Genomic DNA, 27,364 nt, shown 5'->3' on the forward strand with positions numbered 1-27,364 from the left:
GCCCTCGCTCTCTGTTCCTCTCCCTGGTCACTGGACACGCACAGGCCGGCAGTCTTCGTTGCCTTTTGATCCACACACGTCCCCTTGCCCCCATTAGCCTGAAAGCAACTTGAAGTCAAAGGCTCAGGGTGTCTGGCATCCAGCAGGTGATTAATAGATAGGCACTGGAAAAGCAAGTGCTTTCCTGGGCACCACTGACATCCTGGCTAAAGCAGGCCAGTTTCCACAGCTTGAGCCTTGCACCGAGTGCTGGCTCCCAAACTGCTGTTCCTCAGTGCAGCTACGTTTTCAAACACAAACACCAAATCCCAAACAAGATCAGATGTCATGGGGCTTCTGAGAGGCACATGCTTCACCAGACACGTCAGTCAAAAATAAAAGATGAATGTTCTTGTTTACAAAAGGATTTGTCCCACTCCAGGAAAATTTCCACCACGATTTAGGACCTGATCCAGCATGTGTCTATAGACCTCTCACTCATCGAACATCTTTCTGCCGCTTCCACGTGCCTGAACGTGGGATGGTGTCGCGCTTTGGATCAAAAGAGCTGTCGCAGTGAGGTGGTCCTACCGCCTTTCCCAGGGTATGACATGACCCCCATTCGGGAAACCAAGGCCCAGCAAATCAGAGAGGCCTCAGGAGGCAGAAAGATGGCCAAAATACCAGGCACACGATGCACTAGGGACCTGGCAACGTGAACGGCCGCCCAGGGAGGGTGCCCAGGCTCCGCAGGGCTGCCCACTTCCCCATGCTCCGGCTCTGCACCCGCCTCGGAGGCCGAGCTGGAGGCCCAAACCTCAGCCTCCTATGCTCCTGTGTTCCCACAACCCTCGTCTGGATCTAGGTTTCCAACACAGCAGCCAAATACAAGACAGTCTGGACTGGCTGTTAATGTGAAATAATAACAATGATTCAACAGCCGGGGGAGAAGCGAGGGGACTTCTATTTCTAACCAGTTCAGATGACTGTTTCTCCTTCTGGATCCCCGATGGGAGTTGGGAAGGGTGAGCACCCCAGCACTGCAAAGCCTCAGCTCTCTGCTTGGCACCCCTGTGCCCATCAATCTCCTTCCTGTAGCCTGGGACCCCTCCAACCCCGGACGGTGGGGAGCGGCTCTGCAGCTGTGAGAACCTTCTCTCTCAAAGAAGGTTTTTCCAAAATTATATCAGGTTTCCTTCTACCCCAGCTTGTCAGCGGGGGACTCTTTTGCCTAACATGGTTGAGGAATGTCTTAGAAACTGGTGTGATTCAGTCTGGCTTCAGAGGAGGTTTTCCACCCAGACAGAGCACACCGAGTGTCTGGACGTGGCGGCTCACCACCCCCAGGGGCACCCACACCCTTTCCCCGGCTCTGGACCTCAGTCAGCAGGGCACGCTTGAAAAAGTGGCAGGTCTGACCCCAAGATGAAATTAGATATAGAAAACAAGTCAACAGGAAGCCAAAAGGTCTTGCTCACACACCTGCATACACAGGGGCTCCTTCCCAAAGCATCCCTCCCTCTCTCTTCCACCCAGGATTCTGAGTTTGCAAATCTAGTTGCAATGCACCCAATATAAATATTGAGGAGCTGCGGGGGGAGGTGATTCAACAGCTGAAATCTCAAAAGGCACACACCTTTCTCCGAGAACAGGGGGCAAAGCCATCCCGCCTTCTCTTCCAATGGAAATTGCTTTTCCCCTCCTGCCTGTTGAGACTAGCCTCCTTCTACAAATACAGACTGTAATCAGAGGGGGGCCCAAGACGATTGTTAGAAAATGCAGTTTGCAAAAATGTCCATAACCTGAATGTCAAGTTTACTAATGAATTACTACTGAACTGTTGTTAGCTCTGCACATTCTCCCCCTGAGGACCCACCATCTCCCTTGGACAAAAAGAAAACACGCTTTCCCTCCGTTCGCGCCCCATCTACTGTGCTCAGGAGGGCCACGCCAGGTGGGCATGGGGACGAAGATAACCCAAAGGGGAAGCTTCTTTTGAACCTCACAAGTCTCTTACTGTAAGGATCTAACAACCACGATGAGGGCAGGGGCCCCTGTGTGAGCACTGTGGTCATCACCGGAGCAGGCATCCTGCAAAAGCCCTGAGTTTCCATGGCAACGGCCAGTCCAGCCCCTAGAACTCATGGAGATGGGACCTCCTTTGTGCAGGCAGCTCTGGAAGGAAGGTCGGATTGTTGCCTGAATCCCAAGATTGTTTCTCTTCTCCTGCTACAGCGGCGTTTTCTGACCAGGAGCCCTGACAGGGGTAGTTGTTAGTATTTCTTAACATTGACACATCAAAGGTGAGAAGCTGGCCAAGGAGAAGCGACATAGAGAGAAGCTGTGGGCAATATTCTATTTCTTGACCAAGTTGGTGGTTATCAGTATTTTGTCATCATTATTCACTCTTTTGTACTTTTATGTTTATATACTTTTCTGTATATTTGTTTTATTTCACTATTTTTAAAAAAGGCTTTAAAAATAAATCAGCCAAACTGTTCTTAAGGGACCCATCATCATCACTCACATTTATTAAATATCTCTTGGCACAGGACAGAAGACTCAGATTACAAATGACTCTGTGTCACAGCCCCGGACAACGGAACCAAAAACCAGAGCAAACTCCATTCAAAGTCATTGGTCTTGGGGCACAGCCAGGGGCTAGGCATCAGCCAGAAGGAAGAAGTCAACACAGAGGTCAAAGGCAATCAGAAATACCCATTGAAGGATGGGCTGCACCCCCCAAGAGGACCTGTTCCTGTGGATAACAGTAGTTGTTGGTTCAGGTGAAAGGCGGTGCCTAGAAACAAGGTCATAGCGAAGGACATGTGTTTCATGGTTTCTACTTGCCTCAGGAGGTCATAAGATGAAGTAGGCAGGGCCCTGGCCATCAGAGAAAGAGTGAGCCTTCCACTACCCTGCACTGCTCCCAGCCCTCCCCTGCACACACCTCACACCACCATCAACTCATCACTGTGCTCGTGTTGGATTCATTACCTCTCCCCTCCTTCCCAAATCCCACAAGTTCTTCAAGATGAAGTTTAAAAGCCACCTCTACCATGAAGCCTCACCAGGTCTCTTAATTAGAATTAATATCTCCCACCGGGGTTTCTTCAACACTTACTCTCTGTTCCTTAAGAGAACGACTTGCACCTCTGGTTATGAGCCCTCATTACATTCGTGTACTGTGGATACATCCATCATTCCCCTGGCTAAGAATCTCGAGGTCAGAAATCTGATCTTACTAGTTCTTAAATATAAGGAATATAAACATATTATACTTTTTAAGATTTCATTTATTTATTTATTTGAAAGAGAGAATAAGCACAAGCTGGGGGAGCAGAGAGGCAGAGGGAGAAGCAGACTCCACACCGAGCGGGGAGCCCAACATGGGGCTTGGTCCCAGGACCCTGAGATCATGATCTGAGCCAAAGGCAGATGTTCAACTGACTGAGCCACCCAGGTGCCTCTATAGAATACATTCTGTACTGTGTGTGTGTATATATATATTCTTATTCTACATCTAGCACTCTGCCAAATGCACATGTGGTAGGTTTGCAACAAGCAATCAGTGTTGATTAATAAACAGGGTTTAAGAGGAGGCATGCCCAGCACCTAAGAGACAGGTTCTTTAGGCCGTCAGGCAGTGCACAGAAGGAGGGAGGGTGAGTGTCATAGATGTCATGGAGATGTTACGTCCAAAATCCACTTCTCTCCATCCCCATTCCATCTCCCCTGATGGACAGCCAAGCTTCATAATTATCTGTGCGCTGTCCACTCTTGCTCCAGTCCTCCATCCATTTCCACATCAAAGCCAGAGAGATGTCACAAACTACAGATCACTCATACCATTCCTGTGCTTCGACTCTTCAATTAGCTCCCATTGTTCTTAGGGCAAAGTTCAAAATCCTCAGCAGGGTCTTCAGAGTTGCTCTTCTATGTCTGGCCTTTGCCTGGCACCTAGTCACATATGGAACCAGTCTTGGCCTCACCTTCTTCATATTCCAGCCATGCTGGGCTTTCTTCCACTCCTTCAATGAGTGGTCTTCTTTTCTGACTCTTGGATTTACATGTACTATTTCTTATAACAACCATCTCCACCCTGTCATATTCCAGACTTTCTGTTCATCCTCAAGATTTTTTCTCCGGAGAGCCTTCCCTAATGTCCCCTCCAACCTCCATCTCTATGTGGTCCTCCGTAACACTCACGGCACCTGCAAAACTTGTTCAGAGCCTCTTTGCTTTACTAGACCAGGGGTTGGCCAACTGTTTCTGTAAAGGGTTAGACAGGAAATATTTTAGGATCTGTGGGGCATACGTGGCACGGTCTCTATGGCAACTACCCAACTCTGTCATTATAGAGCACAAGTGGCCATAGGCAATATGCAAACAGAAGAGAGAGGTTCTGTTCCAATAAAACTTTATGTATGGACATTGAAATTTGAATTTCATATAATTTCACATTTAAAATAAATAAAATGTCCTTCATTTAAAATTTTTTTCAACTATTTAAAAAATGCAAAAACCATTCTTAGCTAGCAGGCCATACAGAAACAGATGGCAGGCCAGACTTGGCGCACAGCCCGTAGTTTGCCAACTCCTGCACACAACTATAAGTTCCATGGAGAGAGAAACTATGTCTTGTTCACGGATGTATTCCCCTAGCACAGGGCCTGATTCCTAGAAGGTGATTCATAAAAATTTGTTGAATGCCTTGATGTGTGGATGAGAGCAGAGTTTCCCAGTGTGTATTCTGTAGAACACTTGTCCAATGGGACACACCACACAGAAAGGCTCATTCTTTTGTCGATGAAATCCGCAAACATTACTGTTCCCCTTTCTGGAAATTTTCCATGTTTAGTGCATAGAGCATATCAAAAGCTCAGAACTAGTCAAGGAACTTGTTTGACTTAGACCAATACAGTACTTCCCAAACTCATTTTACACCAAAGAATTTTCTACTTTAATCCAAACCTAACACTATCCATGGGCAACCCCATTAGAAAGTATGACAGTGAGGACAAAAGGGCAGAACTTAGAAGAACAGTCCTCCAACTTCACTGTGCATCAGAATCCCCTGCAAGACCTATTAAAACAGAGATTCCAGGGCCTTACCCCAAAGTTGCTCCTTCAGGAAGTCGGGATTGGAGCCTAAGAATTCACATTTCTCACAAATTCTCAGCTGATGCTGATGCTGCCAATTTGGGTCTCCATTTTGAGAAACATCTATCTGGGCAGGGTGGGAGGAAGGAGGCCAGGGAGGGCCTTCAAGGCATAAGTCCTCCATCTGAGGTTTCCTCCTCCTTCCAAGGACCTAATTCCCAAGAACATCCCAACCTGTCCACTTCCTCATGCTGGTAAAAGAAACCCTGAGCCATCTTCCTAGGATCAGAGCAAGGCATCCGTAATGGGTTGCATTGTGTACCCCAAGCCCTCCCAACCGTCAGTGCCTGTAAATGTAACTTTATTTGGAAATAGGGTTCTTGCAGATATAATCAAGTAATCCAGTACCACTGGTGTCCTTACAAAAGGAGGAGAATGAGACACAGGTCGGAGAATGCCACGTTAGGGCAGAGACACAGGAAGAAGGTCAAGTGACAGCAGAGACAGAAACTGACATGAGGCAGTCACAAGCCAAGGAATGTCCAGGATGGACAGCCGCTACCAGAGCTAGGACAAGGCAAGGAAAATTCTACCCTACAGGTTTCACAGGCAGCTCAGCCCTGCAAATCCCTGACTTTGGACTTCCGGCCTCCAGAACTATGAAAGAATCAATTTCTGTTGTCTTAAGTCACTTAGTGTGTGGCAGCCTTTCCCTCAAAGAGGGTGTTTCTTGCCGTCACAGATATGAGAGTCACATACACACACACATACACAGGATCCAGATGAAGGTCTGGCTAAGCCTTAACATTAGAGGCTGTCCACAGAACTTTAGGGGAACGACAGGCCTCGGCCCTCAGATCGTGTGACCATCTCCGCATCACTGCTAGCTGATGGGTGTTTGAGCTGGGGTCTCTCTTTGGAAATTAGATGATCTAGACAGTATTACTATGATGTTTTGTTGGATTCCTGCCGTGGGGCTGGTTTTGGCAAAACCCATGTGATCCTTTTTTTAGTCTTAAAAAAAAAAAAGTCAATGAATAGACTAAGGAGACTTGGCTTTTCCCCATCCTGGTTCCACTGGTCCTGTCTCTTTCTTATCGGGACACACTCACAAAGAACTTCACAATGACAAACAGCTTCTTTTCCTCTGGGTCTGAGCTAGAAATGGATATTTTCATAACCTGAGCACCCTGGTTTTAGCCACAAATTATATCCTTCTCCTGTTGGAAAAATAAGGGGTATAATGTTTATTCTCAAAAGAGGCAGACATAGTTTTGTGCCCAAGGAGGACATAAGGGAGCCAAGAAAGGGAATGTGGACACAGCTTGTCATTGTTGATGGAGAGAAAGGGGATGTCACGGGATGGGGACTCTGTATTCTCAAGCTCAGGGGCCACAGAATAGAAAATCAGAACCAATCAAACACCTTCCTTGCCTCTCCAACCCCTGCCAACCCATGGCTGACTGCTCACATGGAGTCGGTGTGAACTTGAAAGGCTTCGAGTGTTTTACACATAGACCAAGGCCATGTTTTCTGCCACCATGATAGATTATGAGATTTTGGGGATACTATCTCCTACCTTGAGTCCCTTGAAAAATAAGAGAGAGGCCTGATTCTTTGAGACAGGTGGAGCAGATACACACACACACACACACACACACTGGAAGTTAAGTACTCCCTCTCTCATCCCTTCCAAGGACAGCATCTACTCTCAAATGTCCAGTCATTCCATGAACAGAACATTAGTCTTTGACCGGGAGAGAAGACTTCTGGAACATCCACATCTCAGCCAATACCTCGATGTGAGAATTAAACCAGCTAGAGGAATGGCATGCTATTGCAGAGTACAAAAGTCCTGGGTTTGCAGATTTTATATTTGTTTTGTTTCATATCAAAATCTCATTTGCAGCAGGTTAGTAAACCTTTCAAAACCTCAGGTTTCAGAGCTACAAAATAAATATCATAAATACTTATTTTATAAATAAAATAAGTGCCAGAGGTTTAGGAGAATTTTGTGAGATGCTGAATATCTCTGGCACGTTACTACCAACTTGTAAAGCAGCTACCATGACCGGGTACGAATCTAAGAAGTACACATGTCCTAACATCTTTCAGCATTACGACAACTTTCCTAACATCTCCCATTCTGCAGATGAGGACGCAGGGGCACAGGGAAGTCCAGGCCCTTGCCCATGGTCACGCAGCCAGTAAGCAGCTGAGCTGAACCCAAGCAGGCTGGCTCTGAAGCCTGCACTCTCGTCACAGGGACTTGACACATCCCCCTGTGTGTCTCTGGGGTAGGAATGGAGGCCTATGCTCATTCACTCAACAACACTCTACCTGTACCCACTCATAGAGGGAATTCTCATAGTGGGTTCTCACACAATAAAACTCAGCCTCTCCTTCCACGAGTTGAAGATCTGTCAAAGCAAATAAGACAAGTGCCCAAAATTAAGCAAAAGTAGAATGTAGCACGGGAGGGGAAGAGAGAGCATGACACAGGTCTGTTAAGTGGTGGGAGACAGTGTTCCCAGGAAAGGCTGATGTCATGAAGGCAGTGGGCTGCTGCCTGGCTTCGAAGGGTGGGCACAGTGCTCCTGAGTCTAAATGAGCCCCCCCTTCTCCTTTCTCTCAACAACCCATTAGTTGCTTCTGTCAGACTCTCTACAGGATTAATTTCAAAGATGTTTGCAGATTTATTTGTTTAATGCCAGAGGCCCTCGCTAGACCATGAGCTCAGGAGGAGAGGTGGCATGCTACTGTGTGCACCACTCTACACCCAGGGCCTGGAGCAGAGCAGCCATGGGAGAGGTATTTGTTGAACAATGAATGAATGAGTGAGTGAGTGAGTGAGTGAGTGAGTGAGTGAATGAATGAATGAATAGGTGAGTGTTGGAGTGCCGGTGGTTGCTTCCTAAAAGAGAAAATGTTATGTGTAAAGACACCACCCAGACCTACCTACCAGTGTAGTAATTCCAAACCCTCAGTTGCCCTGACCTGAGTTTACTCTCCCGTGGGAAGTTCTCAAGACCACGACAATCCCCCTAGACTCCCTTCCCCGATTCCTACAGTGCTTGGGTTTAGGCTTATGCACCGAGTGTCTCCCCAGCCCAGCCTCCTCCTTCACGTTTATTCAGTGTTTGGGGGAGACCTGGACATCCAGTGGGTGCCAAGTCCAAGTCCACCAAAGGCCTGTAGCTTAGAGCCACTCTCACTGCCCTTCTTTCCCATCAGTCAGCTGCTAATCGGTCCACACCTACCTGGAAGCACAGGTCCAGGGGTGGGCCCACCTGCCAAGGCAGTGTGGGCTGCCCTCCTGGCTTCCTAGGCAGAAGAACTTTTCCTGCTGAGAACAGAGCCAAGATCCTTAGTTCCCCAGTGCTGAACCAGATGACTAAGAGCCCTAATGATTCCAGCAGTTTCCAAAAGCAGGAGGGCATTTAAAAATGCATGAGTCTCTGCTGAGCCACGCATCTTATTTGGAAGCCTCTTTAACACAGCACTTCAAATAGGGGCTGGCATTTGTCACAGGCTCTCTGTCCAGTCAGGGTCTCGACTTCTGAGATGGAGAGAAGATGAGCCAGGTGTGGGGCACAGAGAGCTGTGACACAGCTCTGACCTCAGCAGAACCAGACAAGGCCATCAAGAGGTCAAGCAGCTGCAGGAGCCACCAAGAAAACAGGTCTCTGTAGTGAATGGGTCACCTCACAGGGTAGGTCTGGGCAATCCATAGAGCCGCCATGCTTCCAACCTTCCCTCTGCCCAGTGGAGAGGATACTACCCTTTCTCAGGACCAGGAAAGGACCCAGCTGCCACATCTTCAAAGGAAGCAGTAGTGGCAGGTCAAGGACAGAATGTGTCCTCTGGTTCAAGAGCACAGGCCTCTGAGCCAGACCAACCTGGGTCTGGGGCCTGGCATGGATCCTCTTTATTTTTTTTTCCTCTTTAAACACTCATTTCCCCATCTGTAAAATGGGCATAAGGATTTCCACATCATTGGATTACAGGGCATACATGGAAGACTCTGTTGGGTGTCTGGAATATGTTTGTTTGTTTTTTAAGATTTTACTTATTTATTCATGAGAGACAGAGAGAGGCAGAAACATAGGCAGGTGGAAAAGCAGGCTCCATGCAAGGAGCCCGATGTGGGACTCGATTCCGGAACTCCGGGATCATGCCCTGAGCTGAAGGCAGACGCTCAACCACTGAGCCACTCAGGCATCCCTATGACAGGAAAATGGTAGTTATGATGATCATGATGAAAATAATATTAAATGGGGTGAGCTTCAAGCCCTGCTTCAAGTTTGCCTTGGTAAAGCCTTCTGTTGGCACTCCAGTCAAGCTCACATGACAAATGAGGCATATAGTATATAGGTGTAGAAATGTAGGTGGCCCTGTGCCAGGCATTGTTCTGAGCATTCTGCAGATACTAACTCAATCCACACAACAACTTGACTCAACTGTGTACCATTATCGAGCTCATTTTACAGATGAGAACGCGGAGGCAAGAGCAGTCATCTACCCAAGGTCAGGGTGGATACTAAGTGAGATGACCGAAGACTTAAATCTATTATGGAGTTCATGCTTTTAACCACAGCTATGTTGCACCACTAGGTTTTTATTCTTATAGGGTGTTACCTGTTACATCCTCTTGTCTTGTTGGGCAGAGTTGTCTTCTCTGACGGGAAAGGAAGAACCTTGAGAGCCAGCAGGGGCCTCCTCTCTAGCATCTCTGAAGCTTCCAAGGCACCTAAGAGAGCCCAGCTCAGAGTGAGCTCTCCGCCAACCCCTGCTCACACACCTGCCAAGACATGTTCTGCCTCCTTCAACCCATCCCTCAGCAGAGACTCAAGAAGCAAACACTACAGGCCTCTCTCTGGAGTGTTTGCTGCATGCCCAATTTCCCTCCAGGGCAGTACTTTCAAACCTGTGACCTTCACCCACAGAGAAATACACTTTATGTTGTGACCTGTACGCACCTAGTACCTCAGTAATTGCAACAAAGGACTCATGAAACAACACCGAACCTGAGTACCAGGGATTTACTGTTATATCTTCTTCTACTACTTTTTTTTTTTTTTAAGCATTGGTTGTGACCTGCTAAATTAACTTTATAATCCACTTACAGGTTGCAGCCAGGACTTGATAAATTCTTCTTGGGGGAACTCAGCTCTATCATGTGGCACATGCGATTTCTGAGCACAGTGCACAGCAATTCTTTCCAAAGGAAGAGCTAGACAGCTCATCTACTCCGTGTGAGCACCATGGCGCTGTCACAGCCTTTATGGTCCCTGGGACCCTCCCCCAGAGCTTGGAGCCTAGCTGGAGCACTGAAGTGTGGAGACTGGATACCAGCTGGGGAACTAAGAACTCAAGATTCAAGATTCAGCACTCATGGGAGACAAAAATTAAAAAAAAAAAAAACCTAAGAAGAGCATGGCTTTAGAGTCTGCTGGAAATGAGTTCAAAGCCTAGCTTTGCTAGTTACTAGCTTGGAGTTACTAGGTTACTAGCTTAACCTCCCATGAGCCTCAGTGCCCTCACCTGGAAAGAGGACTGTTCATATCTGCCACAGAGGGTCGCTGTGAGGGTCCACAGGGTTGCCGAAGGCATATCAAGGCAGTGCCGACCGGCAGTAGGAGGTCACTGTTGTCCCCTCTAAGCCTGACCCAAAACCCTATAAGAATTTTCCCTGCCCCTTTCTGTGTGTCCATATTTTACAGATTCTGCAACCCTCAAGAGAAATAGCAGGACTCCCTAGCACATGGCTAATACTCAACAAATATCTGAACCAAGCAGGCAAAGGCCTAGAGCTTTCCCCAATAAGTCATCCATCACTGAGCGTCCTTTTGAAAATGGTGTTTCATACAATCCCTCCGGGGCCAGTGGTCAATAAAGTTGGCTGCATAAATTTCACTCACTCAGTCTCATCTGGTATCTCTGGACACAGGATGATGCTCTACTCTCTATCGATGGGAAAGACATAGACGGCAAATCCCAACACGCTTTCCCCAAGGCCTCCTAGGTTACTGTTGGTGACAGAGCCTGCTCATCATTGCCTACGCTGTCTTCTGGGAAGCAGCAAGTTCTCCATAAATGGCTCTGGCCCCTAAAGGTGATGAGGCCCTCTGTGATGAGAATAAGCACGGGGTTGATGGGGCAGACAGGGCAGGCACAAAGTGAATTTCCACCTTGGGTTGCACTATTCACACGGTGCACGGGTGGCAGGACATCTGTGGAGAGAGCGCACCTCCAAAGCCTGGGGAGGAAGGCCAGGAAGCTTACAAAGAGTGCACCTTGAGACGCAACAGGCTGATTTCCCTGATGTTGTCCATAGGAAAATTCACTTCTCTAAGAGGCTAATTAGTCATGACAGTGCCTCGCTTCAGATATAATTGCACCAGTCCCATCCGGGTCTCTGTGGGCCAGCTTGTGACGGAATTTCCATTACTTAGTGTGTTTTGGTTACTGGAGAAAAATGTGTGTTTGGAGAAGTGGGGTATGGGGGTCAAGAGGAAGCAGAAAAAGCTTGGAATACCTTGAGTATCCATAAAAACCATCTGTGATTTTAAAACTTCATAAAGTTGATGAATCTGTGAGCTGGAGATTCTTCTTGGAATCTCAGCTCCATCTGCAGGAACAGCTCCTGGCAGGCAGCGGATTTTGAAATCCAAGTTTCTCGGGCAACAGAGCAAAGTGAGCTCCCCCAGCTTGGCCACTGAGGGTGAAAACAAGACCCAGGAAAGGGAGACTTTATGTTCTTCTCACCTCGCCACCAGCCTCTGAGCTGCCAAAAATGCCAGATCATGGTTACTGAGCATATGGGTGCCCGGATATGCAGCTTGGAGTCAGTAGCGTCACCTCTCCTGCCTTCCAGAGAGCAACGGCATTCAAGGGCCAGAGATCTCACAGGGCAAACCATGTTGGAGAGTGTCACAAAACCACCCAATTCCCTAAGTGTTAGAGCTGGGAGAAGGGCGGGAACTTTAGGGACCCCACCCCCCAAGCCAGGGCTTCCCAACCCCACCCTATGACATTTGGACCAGGTAAGTCTATGTTGTGGGCATCTGTCCTGTGTGCTGTCACACACATCCCCAGCCTCTATCTACTGCATGCTAGTGGCATCCTGCCTCCCTCCCTAGTTGTGACAATTAAAATGTCTCCAGACATTGCCAAATGTCCTCAAGGGGCCAAAATCACCACCAGTTGAGAACCACCCATCCAGCCCGACAATTCCCAAAGTAGATTCCAAGGAATATTAGTTCAGTAAGCTCCCCTATAACACAAGTATTTCAGGGTTTCCCAACTAAAACTGGGAATCATGGCATATGATACCTATACCCGCCCCCCGCCCCGGAAATGGTGATCCCTGACATTAGTAAATTAAAGGTCATGAAAAGTTCTACAGTAGAAAAACCCATGGGATAACTGTTTAATCTAGTATTTGGCAAACTTTACCAAACAGACCCCTTTATTATCTATTTCCATCTTTCAGAGTAATGTTTCAAGGACCATATTGTGAGACTTTGGTACATGTGGTAATGTGTACATGTGGGGGGCAACCACCCCCCACAAATGACCAGATGAATGGAGGCAAGAAGTGGGTCATGTTTTTAAGCATCATTAACAGATGAGTGGCAGGGCCAGAGCCACGTCTAGCAGCCTGGAGTCTTGAGTCCCAGTCTACAACCTCCTGCATAAATGATTTGGATGCTATTTTATAAGATAGAAGTCCAGCTTCTCACTACCATGTCACAATTTGGTTCTACCGCCACCATTCGGAATATCCAACCAGGAAGCTAAAGCTAGTGAACTAAGAGCATGAATATTTCCCAGGAGAGCAAACAAAGCAAGTACTTTCTGCAGGCAGAGCAGAGGAGGACCTCACATTGGTGATGACCTTAACCACGGGACGATGCAGGGCGGCACCACTTAATATCACATCCTCGTACCACGCCAGCCCAACACAGTGCTAGTCCCACTAGAGCCACTCAACCTAACCCATCTCCGCATCCACACGATGCACCTCTGTATCATGGCTGGCATAGAGCGGGCCTCGATGAAGGCTGGTGGAAGGAATATGTCAGCCAGGAAAGGTCAAGGCCTCCACCACTGCCATGCCTTGATTAAAATTCACAGATCATCGATAACATTGTAAAGCCACCCCAGTTCCCTCTATCCTGTCTCATCATTTTCTTGGGTCATATTCCACCCCAGGCTTTCCAGGCTGCAGAGAACTGCTCTTTAGGGAGGGCATGTGGGCCCTCCAGTGAAGTGTCCACTGTCCATCTGGGGACTTGCATCAGTTCCAAGACATAAGAGATCAATTTCCAGCTCAGATCAGCTGGTCCAGTGTCCTTCCTAAGGGCAGCATGTCAAGGTACCAGTGTCCTGTCACTCTTGGCTCCACCACATGCAATGATTGATCACTCACTCCCCTGATGGTCTCAGCTTCCAAGACCAAGTGCTGGACGAGCCACAGGTTGGCTCCCATTCTCAGATTGCAAAACAATCAAAACAATATCCAGAAGGAAAGTGTTGATGGTGTGACATTCTACAGTTTTGCATGAGGACTGAAATAGAATCCTACCTCTAAGCTTCTGGTGTCCCAGGGCTCCTCTTTCAGCCCTAGGAGCAGAAGAGGGTCCTAGGGATTGCTCCAGGCCCTTTGGGGCTTTCCAAGTAGAAGGGTGTTAAGGATTCAGAATGGGGGAAGGGTTTGAGCTGGAGGGCAGGCCTGGGACCCCTCTCCTGGTTTACTGTGGCTCCAGCTAGTCTGAAAAATATAGAGGTGACCACAGGCCACTGAGCTCAGCCAACAGCTGTAACAGGAATGCAACAGCAAATGCTGGATGTCTGTGGCTTCCTCCTGGAATCTGTGCTGTGAGAAACCTGCCAGCAAAGGGCTCAGAGGCCGGGGCCCTCAGGACTGGAAAAGCACTCGGCAGGTCTCTCTCACTTGCAGGGTTCCAGACTCGGAGGGCCACACCTTGACTCCTCTCCCTTCCCCTTTCTCCTTCCCAGCACCGTCAAGGTACAGTGATAATGCTTAACCATGAAGCCAAAGGGACTTTGCCTTCTGGAGGCTTATTTACTGCTTTGCACAAAGTATAATCACCTCGTGTTCTTTCCCTGAACCCATTTGTCTCAGCACCACACTTGGCCTTCCTTATAAAGTGTCCTGATTTCACTGCCTCACCCCACAACTATGGAATTTAAGTATAGTCCTCAGGGGTCCGACTCAAGAACTTTAAAATGGGAAGAGGCCTTGGAGATTAGCTCTGGCGTCACTGTCCCACCGAGGAGCAGACTGACATCCAGAAATAAAAAGACTTGCTCATCTGGCCCAAATCCCTGTGGCGGCCAATGAGGAAGCAGAGCCCCGGGAAAGTGAAAGGTATCATCACACGTGGAGGTGGTGGCCAGGCCAGGCCCAGAAGGAAGAAAACTCAAGAGGCCCCCACGGTCAACCCAGAGTTTTCCCGGCCCTGTCATTTTTAAGGTGGAACATTCTGATACCACTTAAACAGCCAATTGCCAGGCTTTCAACAGTTTTTAAATTATCAAGCAAGAGGCAAAACTGACTTTGCTATTGTATCCCTGGGTGGGACAGACACAGAGGAACAAGGGGTGAGGTGAGGAAGAGAACAGGGCCAAGACAGGTGTGAGGCCAGGAACTAGGCTAGGGTGATGAAGGGGCCAACGTCAGGGATGGAGTCGCGTCGGGGTGAGAAAAGCTCAGCCAAGTCTGTTCACGGTAAGAAAGAAGCAATGACTTCGTATTTCAAAACAAAGGAAGGCCAACCGCTCAGAAATCAGGCCACAATCATTAGGTCTGCTTTTATTTTTTGTTGAAAAAGTGACTTCGGTCACTGTTTTTGACAGATCACTTTGCCATCCCAACCCAAAGAGCAGCGACAAGCAGAGGGTGGCACAAGGTCATTATCATCCCAAGCCCGAATCCCAGGCTCCAGGGTTAACTGCAGCACAGTCAGAGCCACAACCAGCCACGGAAGCTCAGCACAGCCATCCTCCTCAGGACACCAACATGCCATGGCCTCGAAGCTGTCCCTCCCTCACCAACCCAGGGCTTCTCTCCCCACCGTCACCGGCTGGCTCCGAGCTTCCTTCTGCTCGGCCAGCCATACACCTGCCTCTGGGAAGTACCGCACAAAGGCTAGTCTGAGAGCCGTGTTGACCACAGTCGGGGCAGGGGGTACTGAGGCACGCTCAGACATTGGCAGCAGGACCCGTCTCACCATCTGGGCCATCTTCCCCCATGGAAATGCTGACTGCACCAGCACCAGGTGTCTCCTTCCTGCTACATGGGGGAGACTGGTGGGCCCCGGGGCAAGGATCCCGGCTCTGGACAGTGCCCAACAGGCTTGCACATGAGCAGCACAGGCAAATAGCATGCTCTGCAGGAGCAGCCACTACTAGGAAGCCCTGTCTCCCCACACATCTTGAGGCCACCCTCAGGATGCCAGCTCCACCTCTCCTCGGTCTGTGCCAGGCGTGTTTTCAAGTCATGACGAATGTGAATGTTTTCATATGAGACATGCCACAGTCAACCACAGCAGCTACCTGTGTCCTCGAAACCCCAGGAGACTGGGGCGCGTTGGCCCCCACTCCCAGACTCCCAGGCCCAGCGCAGGCTGCCAGGAAGCAGGTGGCCCACTGACATGTGTGTCATCAAGCAGATGAATAAGGGTGATAGGCCAGGTCCCTCTGTCGTGCGCAGGATGACAAGCAGGGAAAAAGACACCATTCTTGACTTCAGAGAATCGTCTGGTTGAGAGAAGTTGCCCCGATGTTACTTGTCAGTGGTGAGGTCAGAAATGGAGTCAAGGTCAGCAGTTTGGGGACCAATCCAGGAGACTGGCTTAGTCGGTGCCTCCTGAACATGCTGTTCACACCCCACACCCCATCCTAACCCTGCCCTATCCACACGCCACCTGTACCACTAATTCAGGCTTTCGCTTTTTTTTAATGGAACCTTGTAACACTGCCAAATGTAAAAAACTGGTATCATGTCTAAAACACAGACAAAAGCCTTCGAAATAAACACAACGCCAAGCAAAACCCAGTCACGTAATTCCAAGGAGCAGCTGCTTGCTGGCCGGATGGCTGTGACTTTGTTCCAAAGGAACAAGGGTGAGCGTCAAGAGGTGCTCAAAACACCAAAATGAGGCTTTCTCTCCCAGATCTCCCAGGAAGACTGGAGGAAAACTGAAAAGGAGCTGTATTCCTCCTGGAGATTCAAGGTCTCGTACCTGGCGTGCTCCCCATAGTGTGCTTTCCACACTTGGGGGAACCCGAAAGCCGGAGCTAACCCAAGCGTTTCTGGCAACGTCCAGATTCTGTAACAGCGTTAAGGACACGGCTCATGTCAAAGAAACCAGGGGAGGGAAACGGACAATGCTGAACAACACCGGGCCGCTGGCTGAGTTGGGTTTCCAAAGTTCCTGCCCCTTCCCCCTCCAGGGTTAAATATATCCACCCTCTTCAGGTTACAAACATGGACATAAAAGACCAGAGAGGGTGGGACGCCTGGGTGGCTCAGTGGTTGAGCGTCTGCCCTTGGCTCAGGATGTGACCCCGGGGTCCTGGGATCGAGTCCCGCATCGGGCTCCCTGCAGGGAGCCTGCTTCTCCCTCTGCCTGGGTCTCTGCCTCTCTCTGTGGCCGGGCAGCAAAAACCGAAACAGGCAAAACTGGAGGCTCACCAGAGTTAAAGGCTTAAATTGGAGTTGACTATTTACATTACAGGAAGGTTCTCCACTCTCCGAAAGCCACCCGTTATAGTCTGAGCTTCCCTGGAACACGTAAGTGTTTGTTAACAGATTATTAACTCCTTGGCAGATTCTCAAGCTCTGAAGAAAATTAGCAGGGGAAGGATGGGGGAGGGAACTGGAATCCCTGCTCCGTTTGGTTGCCAGGCTTTCTGCTAAGTGCTCTGCATACAGTATCTCATCTAATGAATCCAACCCCGGCAGGGTTGGGAACGGTCATCTCTGTTTTACAGAAAAGGCAACGAAGCGCAGAGACGTCGAGTCACCTGCCCAAGGTCACACAGCTACTCTGGCACCCAAAGCATGGGCTGTCTCCAGCAGCACAGGGCACAGTCGTCCCAGGGATGTACCATTTATATTTTGTTATCACCAGGTGCTGAAATATGCCCCGTCGGACACAGTTAACTCTTGGAAATGAATATACATAAATGCTAAGAACGTCATACCCAGGAAAGATGACCGTATTGAGCTTAAAACTTAGCGTGGGTGAGAGGCATCAAAAGATCTGAATGTCCCAGGCTGGAAAGGGAGGGGATTCCTGGTGCCTACAAGTTTTCCATTCCAGGCCTACCTCTTTACACATGCACACAAGTGCACACACACACACACACACACACACAATCCTTCCGCCAAAATGTTCTACTTTAGTAGATGGAAAAGTAAGAGCTAGGAGACTTTCCTAGCTCGTCCCAATGCTCAGCTTTCTCCCTCCTGCCCCCTAGGCTCTGGAACTTATCTGGCCAGCCAGACGGCAGACAGACAGCTCCTTTGCCACGGGTGGGCCTGGGCTGTTCTTTGAGCCAGATTGGGCGACTGTGTCTCCTTCCAGCAAAAAACTCTGGAGGTAGAATAGAAGCATTGTGTTGCCTCGCGGTTATCAGGTAGGGAAGGCTGGGAGGAAAGGGAAAAGAAAAGACGGGGAGGAGAAGGGAGGGAGGGAGGCTGGAAGGCGGGAAATTGGTTAAAATATATTGTCGGTGGCACAAGATAAAAATAAGAATAGCTTTTTTTTCTGAGATTTAAAGCACTTTTAAAAATCAAAGACAGGGAGAGCTGCTGTGCTACGCTGGTGGGATCGTTGGCTGGTTTTTTCATGTCTTTTAAAGCTCTTATTATATAGTTTGACAACAGGTAAAAGTTTGGGGTGCAAAGATAGAAGAACATTCATGGATAGAAAACTCAGAACGACTCACCAAGGGGAGCTTGGTTTGTGATAATTTTATATAAAATTATTATTAACAAAGAGTTATCTCATCCCTTTAGAGCCTGCCTCACAGGTGGACGGACCCAAGACCCTCTTGACCAGGTTAATGGGATTTCTTAGAATTTGCATGAGGCTTCTGATGGGAGGGCTACAGAGAGAGGGGCCTCCGATATGTGTGGGCCGGGGAGCCAGGACCTTGCTCTGTGGACAAAATGCATGGCTTCAGGCAAATCCCTGAACCTGCCTCGCCAGTGGCCACTCCCCTAAAAGAAGGAGCTGCATTAGGCCAGGCTGACAAACCCAACTGCTCAGGAGGGTGAGCCTGGACCATAAGCCTGAAGGGACAGGGGTGACCTAAACATCCCATGCACCTGCCACTCAAACCCAGATAATTGCTAAGATCTGATAGATCAGTAGAACTTTTTTTTTTTTTCTTTTCAAGAGAAGCTAGGAATCTAGACCTTCATGTGGACTCTCAATTTTTTCTTGGCATCTAATTTTGCAAAAATGTCAATCCCCTGAAGGTCAGTGACACAAACCCTGGCCGTGATCTCTGGTTTAGACGTTCCAGAATTTCCCTCGAGTGTGAGGTGTCAAGTAAGCTTACTGCCTGCCCCCCTGCTTCATTACCACATGGCCCTGACATCGCTGGCCCACGGCTCCTCTGAGACACCACTTGGCAGAGGAGCCCAACAAGAGGAAGAGCAAGAGAAAACTGCTGGGTGGACCTAATCGATTCAGTTGCTGGGAGTGGGGAAGAGCTACTGCAAAGGTCCAGCTGGGGCCCCATCAAAGGTGCCTGGACCCCCAAGAACGGTGACAAAGAGCCCGGCTGGACCATTCGACTCCGCGTCCTGATGCAGGCCATGGGACTGGGCACCTGAGCATGCTGCCAGAGACTGGCAAGGCCCTGCTGGTCCGGCAGTTCAAGTGGGTATCCAGCCCCACGCTTCTCCGGCTTCCACAAGCACAAACTTTCTGCTTTTCCAATGAGCTCCCAGGTGGCGTGGCTGCTGTGGGTCCCAGGACCCCACTCTGAGGAGCCAGGTGGCGCCATCTACAACTTTCCTCCCTCCTGGCCCTCTTTCTCTCTCCCTGTGCCCCACAAACAAGTCTCCTCTTACCCCACCCCGCTTCCCTCCCCTCCCCTCCTATTTCTAACAAGCCTTCTGAGAGTGGAGTCTATGCTTGCTGCCTTGACTTCTCCACCCATCCCTGGCCCTCTCTGTTTAAACCCCTTTACCAGGCTTCTTCCTCCATATGGGACCACACTCCTAGAATAATTCTTTCATGTTACTAATAACCTCCTAATTGTCTAATTCAATGCCCTCTCCTAAGACCCTATCCAAACAAAACTGATAATAATCATGATGGTGGATACTTACCAACTAAATAAATGTATCAGATTCCATTCCAAGTCCTTGCCCAAGATGTACTTCAAATGCATTAGCTTACCACCTATGACACTGTTCTAGAATTAAGCCCATTTTTGCAAAGGAGGAAACTGAGACTCAGAGAGGTTAAGTAACTTGTCCAAGATCACCCAGCTAGAAAGGGGCAGAGCTGGGACTGGCCACCTAGGCAGTCCACTGCAAAGTCCTCACTCCTTCCCCCACATTTGATAACAAAAAAAAAAAAAAATTCAAACATACAGCAAGGTTGAAAGACTTTCACAGAGAACACATGAATATTCACCACGTAGATGCTAACATGAACATTATTACATTTTACTATTTTGTCACAAATCTATCCACAGGCTAACCTTTGGTTCCATTTGAAAAGCAGCCTGGAAAACACTTTGGAGGCTCAGGTCAGATGTTGCCATTTCTGAATCAGAAATCATTTGGCATCTTCTGAAGCCCCCTTATCCCTCCACTCTCCCGGGGCCAGGGGTGGGTTGGGGTGGGCCAGAAGGGAAGCAGTGATCTGGGAACACCCCCGCACATCATCACACCCCATGTCCCAGCCAAACTGACATCTCCCCTGACACAAAGCAGGGAGGGAGGGTGTTTGGGAATAGCTCCTCGAAATACCTCCTGAACCCTGAGGGGTCTTTCGGAATGTGGCCAAGACACAGCAGGAAGAGCAGTTCACATCAAGGGCAGCTGAGCCTACCTTCAGAGCCCTTCCTTCAAGAGGGATTGGAACAGCACCCTTGGCTCCGATGCTTTTGTGTTTTTCCAGCTACAGGTGGCCTCGGGCTCCATCACAGGGCCCAGGAGTGAGATGGGAAGATTATCAGGGAAATTTCCCATCCAGCGCCCTTTTGCACACCTCAAGGGGAGGCCATTCCCACAGAATACAACGCAAACGATCCCCTGGGACTCCTGCAGGGCTATGGCATCCCTCCCACTCCTACTCCATCTGCCCCAAGGAGAAGTTGTTTAACCATTTTAATTAATTAAAAAAAAAAAAAAAACAGCTTTCTCTCCATGCTCCTGGCAAAGGAAAGACCCTCAGTGGGTTAGCATATGAAAAGAAAGGCCTTGGAGCTCTGGGAGCCCTGGACTCTCAGTTCTGTCCCCTTAGGCTCTCCATTCCTTCCTGCATGTGACCTTAAGAAAGCCTCTCTCCCTCTCTGGGGCAGAGCTTTCTCATCTGTACAAATGATGCTACATCAAATGGAAAGAACGAGCAAATCTGGCCCATCTCCTGAGTCCAAGGCCGGGGTCTGGGGGCTGGGTGGAGGGCAAGCAGGCATCTCAGCATGCACCACGGAGCCCTTCTCGAAGCCTTCTCTCTTTGAAAGTATGAGCTCACTACATCCTTACAACAATTCTGAGGTGGGTGCTAGATTTTTATCTACATTTTACAAGTAGGGGAACTGAGGCACAGAGCCGGGGAGGCTTTCCTAGGTCATATGGTTAGTAAGAGGCCGAGGGAGAATGAAAGGCAGAGGCAGGCTCTGGCATCGTGCAGGTGACCAGCGCACATCACTGTCTGCTAGGGAGGCCTAAGCCCCTCTCTCTGCCCTCCAATGACACTCCATCCAGTCCAGGTGGCAGGACAAATATCAAGACTTAAATGCTGATGATATATTTAAATAACTCTTTGGGATAATAGTGGCGAAGATATTGCCGGCAGAACATGATTAATTGCCAAATGAAACCATTCAGACAGAACTGCTCTAAAGGTCTGGGGGAAAAAAAAGAGTGAGATCAATCTGCCATTGTAGGAAGCCCAGGATATTGAATGTGAACTGACTTTTGCAGGGTGAGCAAGATTTGAACAGGCAAAGAAAAAACATTCCAGCAAGAGTCAAAATTCAAAGAGGCAGCCCCCCGTGTTTGGAGAGGTGGAGAGCCCCAAATGACTGACTAAGGCTCAAGAGGACAGGGTAGGAGCTAGAAGGATGGGCTCAGGCCAGGCCTCGAGAGCCTCAAGCGCTGGGCAAAGAAGTCTGGACTCCACCCTGTAGGTAATAGGGAGGCTTGGAGGAACTGCAATGAGGGTGGAGAGGAGAGGTTTCGTGACCGCAATGTCTACAGGTGACCCACTAGACCCACTAGGCGGTGGCAAGGGGCGACCTTGATGAATTATCACAGGTATTGGCCAAGGAGCCCTTGGGTCTTGACAAAGGAAAGCAAGAAGTTAGGTCATGCCTCAGCCCCTGACCAGGTAGGGGGGACACCTGAAGTCTTCGGTTGGGCTTCTTTTCGAGGCTGTTCAGAACTCAGCAGCACACTGTGCCATCCGCCAAGTGAGTAAATGTGACCCAAAGAGCCCCCCAGGACCACATCCAGGACCACACTATTTTTAATCCTGCTGACCAGAAACACACTGGGACGAAATGAAGCATAAACACCGACAGGAGGCTCTCCAAACTCCCCCTCTCTCCTCCTATTAGCCACACGGCGACCCTGCAGACTCACCATATGGCCCACCAGCCAGGCAGCCCCTTCTGAGCCCAGACACGTTGATCTGCTTAATTATCTGGTGGCTATAAATAGAAGGGCTGGACAATAAGCTGAGGATTTTTTTCTTTCTGTCTTGCAAGAAAGGGCCCCCAAGCGTCAGAATGAGGACTACAAGGGTTTCACGTACTCGATCCAGGCCATTTTTCCCCTCCGTGTGAGCCATAAGCCTAAAACAGCTTCAAAAATGGCCTAGGTCCTCTGTGGATTCTCCTCTCTCCCAGCAGAGCCAGTAGTGGAGACTGCTTGGCCACTCACGGTTCTGAGAGGAGGCATGGGATCAGGAAAGAGACCATCCAGGAGACTCAAAAGGTCCTTTTGTCTTGAGGTGTCTCCTTGCATATAGGGTCAAGATCTAGCTCCGGTCATCCAGGGCCTTTCCTACCTTATCACCCACTGTGCCCATGTTCAGCCATCACCCTGGCCCCAACCCACTCCCACGCTATTGCAGTTGCCCCAACGAGTAAATGCTCGGGACCCAGAACCAGGAGGGAACTCAGTGAATACTCCAGGGTGGGAACACCTGTTCTGGATTCCCAGTGCCTACCACGCCTAACACCAAGTACCACCACCCCTTCCCTTGACGCCTAAACCTGTGCCACACTCCAGCCCATCATCAGCCATCGCTCCTGCCCACTGGTCTCCTCCCCCTCCAGGCGGGCTTTCTGTGCCCTGCACAGTAGGCTTCTCTTGCCCCAGCTCCTCAGTTGTCTCCCAACCCCAAAACCCTGCGGGCAACCAAGTTGGAAATCAGATAAACCCGACTTTGCCTTCTAGAGCTGCTATTTACTACTTGTAAGAACTTGGCCAAGTGGCTTAAATGCTCAATGCCTTAATTCACTCAACTGTACAATGGCCACAATGGTACTGACGTCCCGGGATTGCTCATGAGGAAGAGCAAGAGAGAGCACGTGAAGGGTTTCTCCTGGAGCCTGGCCCATGGCAAGGCTCCCTACAAGAATGTCACCAGCAGCTTTTATCTACACCTAGCCCCCACCCCAAGATGCACCAGACTCAGCACGTGTTCCATGAGTGGCTGGTTTCTCCCCCCCCCCACCTTCCTTCACACCCCAGCAAAAGGCCCGGTGACAGCAGGAGTCTGCACATTCGGCTTCTGTAGTTGGGGCTCTTGATCCTGGCCAGTGTGAATCTGAACACCTTTTTGTACATGTCTGACACCTACTGTTTACCCTCTAACATTGTCCCTCCTCCCATCCTAGCGAGGGGGGCCCTTACTCCCACAGGTGGTCAAAGTGCAAGGACAGTCCTCTTCCAAAGCACAGGTTTGGTTTTCAGCTAGCATGTTTGCCCAGCAATATCAGGGTGATAGCCCTGGGTTGCCCGAGATCCAGGAGTGGATGGGTACACCCAACAGATGTGAAACCAGGTGAGAGAAAGGAGTCCTAGAGGCCACCAGTCTCCCATCAAGGGGCCAGACTGCCTCTACATGAATGTTTTCCCAAAAGAAAGGTCTTCTTGGTGGTTCCAGCTGGCTTTTGGGTCACTCCTGCAGACAGGGGCACAGATGCTCTTGGTCTTCAAGCTCCTGCACTCATGCAGTCTGCCACAGACACGTACCTTCATGAGATCCATCGCTAAGTCCCCTCATGGGCATTCAGAGACACTTAGGGATTGTGGTCGCAGCTAGGAAAATTCGTTAGGGAAGCTGATCTGGGCTGGGCTTCTGATGACAACAGAGGACAGGGTGAGATGTCTGCTGGTCAGAGAGAATGGAAGCCCCTGCGAAGTGCAGAGTTTCTAGGTCCAGCTGGCCCCACATGGACTCAGGTGTCACATGGAGGCAGAGGCCAGGGTCAAATCCCAGCTGAGCCCCTTCACAGGTAGGTGACCACTGGTGATACGTGTAGCCTCTCTCAGCCTCAATTTTCCCATCAAAGAAATGAGAATTTTTCAAATGCCTTCTGCAAGGCACAGTTTTGAGAGTTCTAAAGATATAATTTCAAAAGGTCATGGACACTTAGTAGGAGCTTGCTGAAGGGGGCTGAGACTTGCCAGCACGCAGAATTATTGTGGTGCTTGTCCAGACTCCATCTGCTCTGGGGAGAGACTTAGCCCTGAGAATCACCTAAGGTTTCTCCAAAGTGAATTCTCCAAGGATGAGTAGCAAGGGAAAAGAAAAAGACCTTTCTCTTCTCTCTCTTCTTCAAAAACTGCAGGCATCCAGAGGAAGTAGAGTGTAGGTGGCCAAGTAGCTAGATCCCTAAATAGCAACTAATGTCTTTGATGGGAATTAATAATGAAAAGGCACCTGTTAGCTGACTTGGAGTCACTTTAATTTGCCACACGGCAATGATATTCACTATCCTATCAGCTGATCCGTGAGATGTAAAATGCCATGTAGTCTGCCATTGGTGTCTCCATGCTAAGAGGCAGAGGCTGTCCCCAGGGTGGCTGTCAGCCCCTATGTCCCCAACCACTCCAGAGGTTTTCCTGGGCACCTCCCAGCCATTCCCAAAGGCCCAAGTACTCCCTGCCCCAGTGCTGAGCCCGGAGGAGTAGCTGGCCAGCCCATCCAAAGGTGAAGACCCACCCTGCCCAAGAGGAGCACCAACCCTCCAACAGTTATCAACTTCCCCCTGAGGTCACCATGGGCAGGGCCTGGAAAAGCCTCACTGGACGGCCCAGGGAATTCCCAATGGTCCATGAGCAAAAGTGTCACCATCATCATTTTTTTTCCCCAGGGCAGAGGCAGGACATGGAGAAATAAACAGGCTCTATATGGTACTGTGAGCCTTGGTTTCCATAGCAACCCACTGTGGCTGCAGGAGCACCTAGGAGAGACCCAAGGCAGGGCCGGAATGCCAGGGTCCCAGCAGCCAAGACCACCCAGCAGTATTTAGAGATGGAAAACGAGATTTGTTCAGGTTCAGAAAAGCCCAAGAAAACTAAAGAGGGGTAGGGGATTTGGCTACTCTCTTAGCTTTGTATCAAGGCCAGCTCCGAGAATACCCCGTGTGCAGAGCTGATGCAGGCCCCGTGGGTTAGCTCTGCCAGCGAGGTTAATGTCAACAACCAACCTCTAGATCTTCTGCAGAAACATTCCTTCTCTCTCTCTCTCTCTCTCTCTCTCTCTCTCACACACACACACACACACACACACACACACACACTGCAAGCACATGCAGGAAAATAAAAGTATACACAGGTCCCTGCGGTTAATTTGCAAACGAGAAAAATATTGATGCATGATCAATTTCAACAAAATCCTTTCATGAAAATTTCTGATTCACTTTGCCCTCGGACGTTTCCACTCCTGTGCCTTCCGTTCCTGCGTAGAGTCCTTGCTACTCTAGCCACGCACCATGTCCTCATCTACTCGGGACTGAGTGGGAGGGCCCTCGAAACCTAAACTCCACGCCAGGTACAAGCCGGCACGATTAGCAGCCAGCGATCTGGCTTCTTGACTGCTGATATGGAATAACTCAGGAAACTCAATCGCACAGGGCTGCACCAGGGACCTGCCTACTGTCCACAGATGTCACTGCAGTCATTAGTCAAGGCCGAGGGCAGTTACCACAAACAGGCCACGGGGCCCATCTATCTCTGCTCCTTCGTCAAATCCCAAAATACCATGACAACACCCAGGCTAGGGCCTCTGAGGATACTCGGGAGGAAATCCAACTTCAAGGGACAGGGACTCAAGGTGTGGCCCCGGTCAGCCAAGTGGCAGCATGGGCCAGGGAGCCGAAGGAAGGCAGGAGGCTGGAACAGCTGATGGGTAAGGCGGGTGTCTGGAGAGAGCGGGCTGGCCCCGGGTACCTGCCTTCATGGCCTGACTCGTCTGGTTCTGTGTTCTTCTCATAGACACCCTGCTGCCAAAAGCACCTGGCTAAGGAGACACCCCCCTCCCCCGTCCCAGACCACCAGGGAAGCTGAATGAAGTCGCTGCCTATGAAAATCCCTTCACCTCAAGGGCTGTCTCAGAAATCGAAACAGACAAGCCGTCAGGCCAAAGACCAGCCTTTCTTCATCAGAGGGCCTACAAGATGCCCAGCTTCCCAGAGCCAGGCAGAGGCTGAGGGTAGCCCCCCAACACTTAGGAGCTGGGGTGCTACCCGGATCCCTGCACCCCTCTCAGGAGAGCTTCTGAATAGAACTGGGTGACCAGGCTCAAGGAGGCTCTCAAGGTTCTGGTCAGCTGCCCTAGCAGTCACCTCCACCTTCCTCCAGATGAGCCCTGAAAATCCAGACTCTGTGCAGGAGGAAGCACAGAATCTTCCCTGTTGTCCGAGGTGAAGCGGCCAGAGGACACGGAGGAAAGGCCACTCCGGGTCACTTGGGAAGACACATCACCAGGTTGGCTTCACTTCCCTAACGGTGACAGGAAAAACAGGCTTTGGGGGCGGGGGGACGGGGTAGAGGACCAACAGCTGGGAAGGTCACTCATGCGCGTGGCCCCCTGGGCCACTTCCAACGGTGGCTACGTCTCCGCCCGGGTAGCCAAACTCCGCCGCTGCGCACACTGGCTCCCGGTCAGACGCACTGTCTGCCTCCATAGCTTCGCTCACACCGCTGTGCTCACCTGGAAGCCCGCGCCCCACCCACTCCTCTGTGACCACCAGCCTGAGGTAGCCTTCTGGATTGAGGGGGAACCCCAGCTCCTTCATCAGGCCGTGCCTGCCTGCGGACATGTCCTGACCCCATCCTCCTTCTGCAAGGCGGCTTCAGGGAGAGGGGTCAGCAGACCAACCGCCTCCAGCTGTTCGCTCCATCAGGGTCAGCCTCCAGTGCAGGTGCTGGCTTCCCCCACGGTCACAGCGTTCCTGGGACTGTCAGCACCGGATGAGGGCCTGGGGTACAGAGGCGCAGCCTTCCAGCCAGAAAACATCATCTCTGTCAGGCAGGGTCCACCCGAGCTCCCTGCTGGGCTGCTGAGGGCCTGGTGGGGCCTGATCGGCCCTCCACTCCACGTCCCCGTGGCCACGGCTCTGCCCCCCACCCCTCCTTTCACAGGTGTTGCTCCCCCGCCAACATCCTATGTCCAAACTCAGGTCTGTTTCCCAGAAACCCAGTCTGCACCAGTGCTCACCCCCTCTTCGTCTTCACTGGCTGGTCATTATTGTACAACCTGACATTCCTCCATAGAAGATGCTCGAGGCACCTTTGCCCGACAGATGGAATCCCGTAACGTTTCTAGCTGCTGACCAAGCTCTCGCAGAGCCGGCCAGTCTTCCACGCACACTCAGAGTAGCTGTTTGTCAGGTGGGCTGAATGACGTGGAGGCCAGCAAAACAGACCATCTCCGCAGCAAAGCCTTCCTCTGGCCCCCCGGGACTTGCACAGTACACCTGCTCTTCTGTCTCACACACACGGCCTGAGGGCCACAGGGAGATGCTTCAGCTGGGACGTGCT

At 50.2% G+C, this 27,364-nt stretch overlaps 1 protein-coding gene and 1 long non-coding RNA gene across 24 annotated transcripts in view; one reads left to right on the top strand and one right to left on the bottom strand.

Moving 5' to 3' along the window:
• The window catches only part of KCNMA1 (potassium calcium-activated channel subfamily M alpha 1), a 718,149-nt gene that overhangs the window by 513,645 nt on the left and 177,140 nt on the right, over positions 1-27,364 (bottom strand). The gene's annotated exons all lie outside the window — the stretch shown is intronic.
• LOC140631525 (uncharacterized) lies at positions 17,533-19,445 on the top strand. The gene is made up of 3 exons (XR_012029066.1): positions 17,533-17,754; positions 18,137-18,179; positions 18,602-19,445. It is a non-coding gene; the product is annotated as an uncharacterized lncRNA (long non-coding RNA).

This window comes from Canis lupus, chromosome 4 (genome assembly GCF_048164855.1).
Source record: "Canis lupus baileyi chromosome 4, mCanLup2.hap1, whole genome shotgun sequence".
Lineage (NCBI taxonomy): Eukaryota > Metazoa > Chordata > Mammalia > Carnivora > Canidae > Canis > Canis lupus.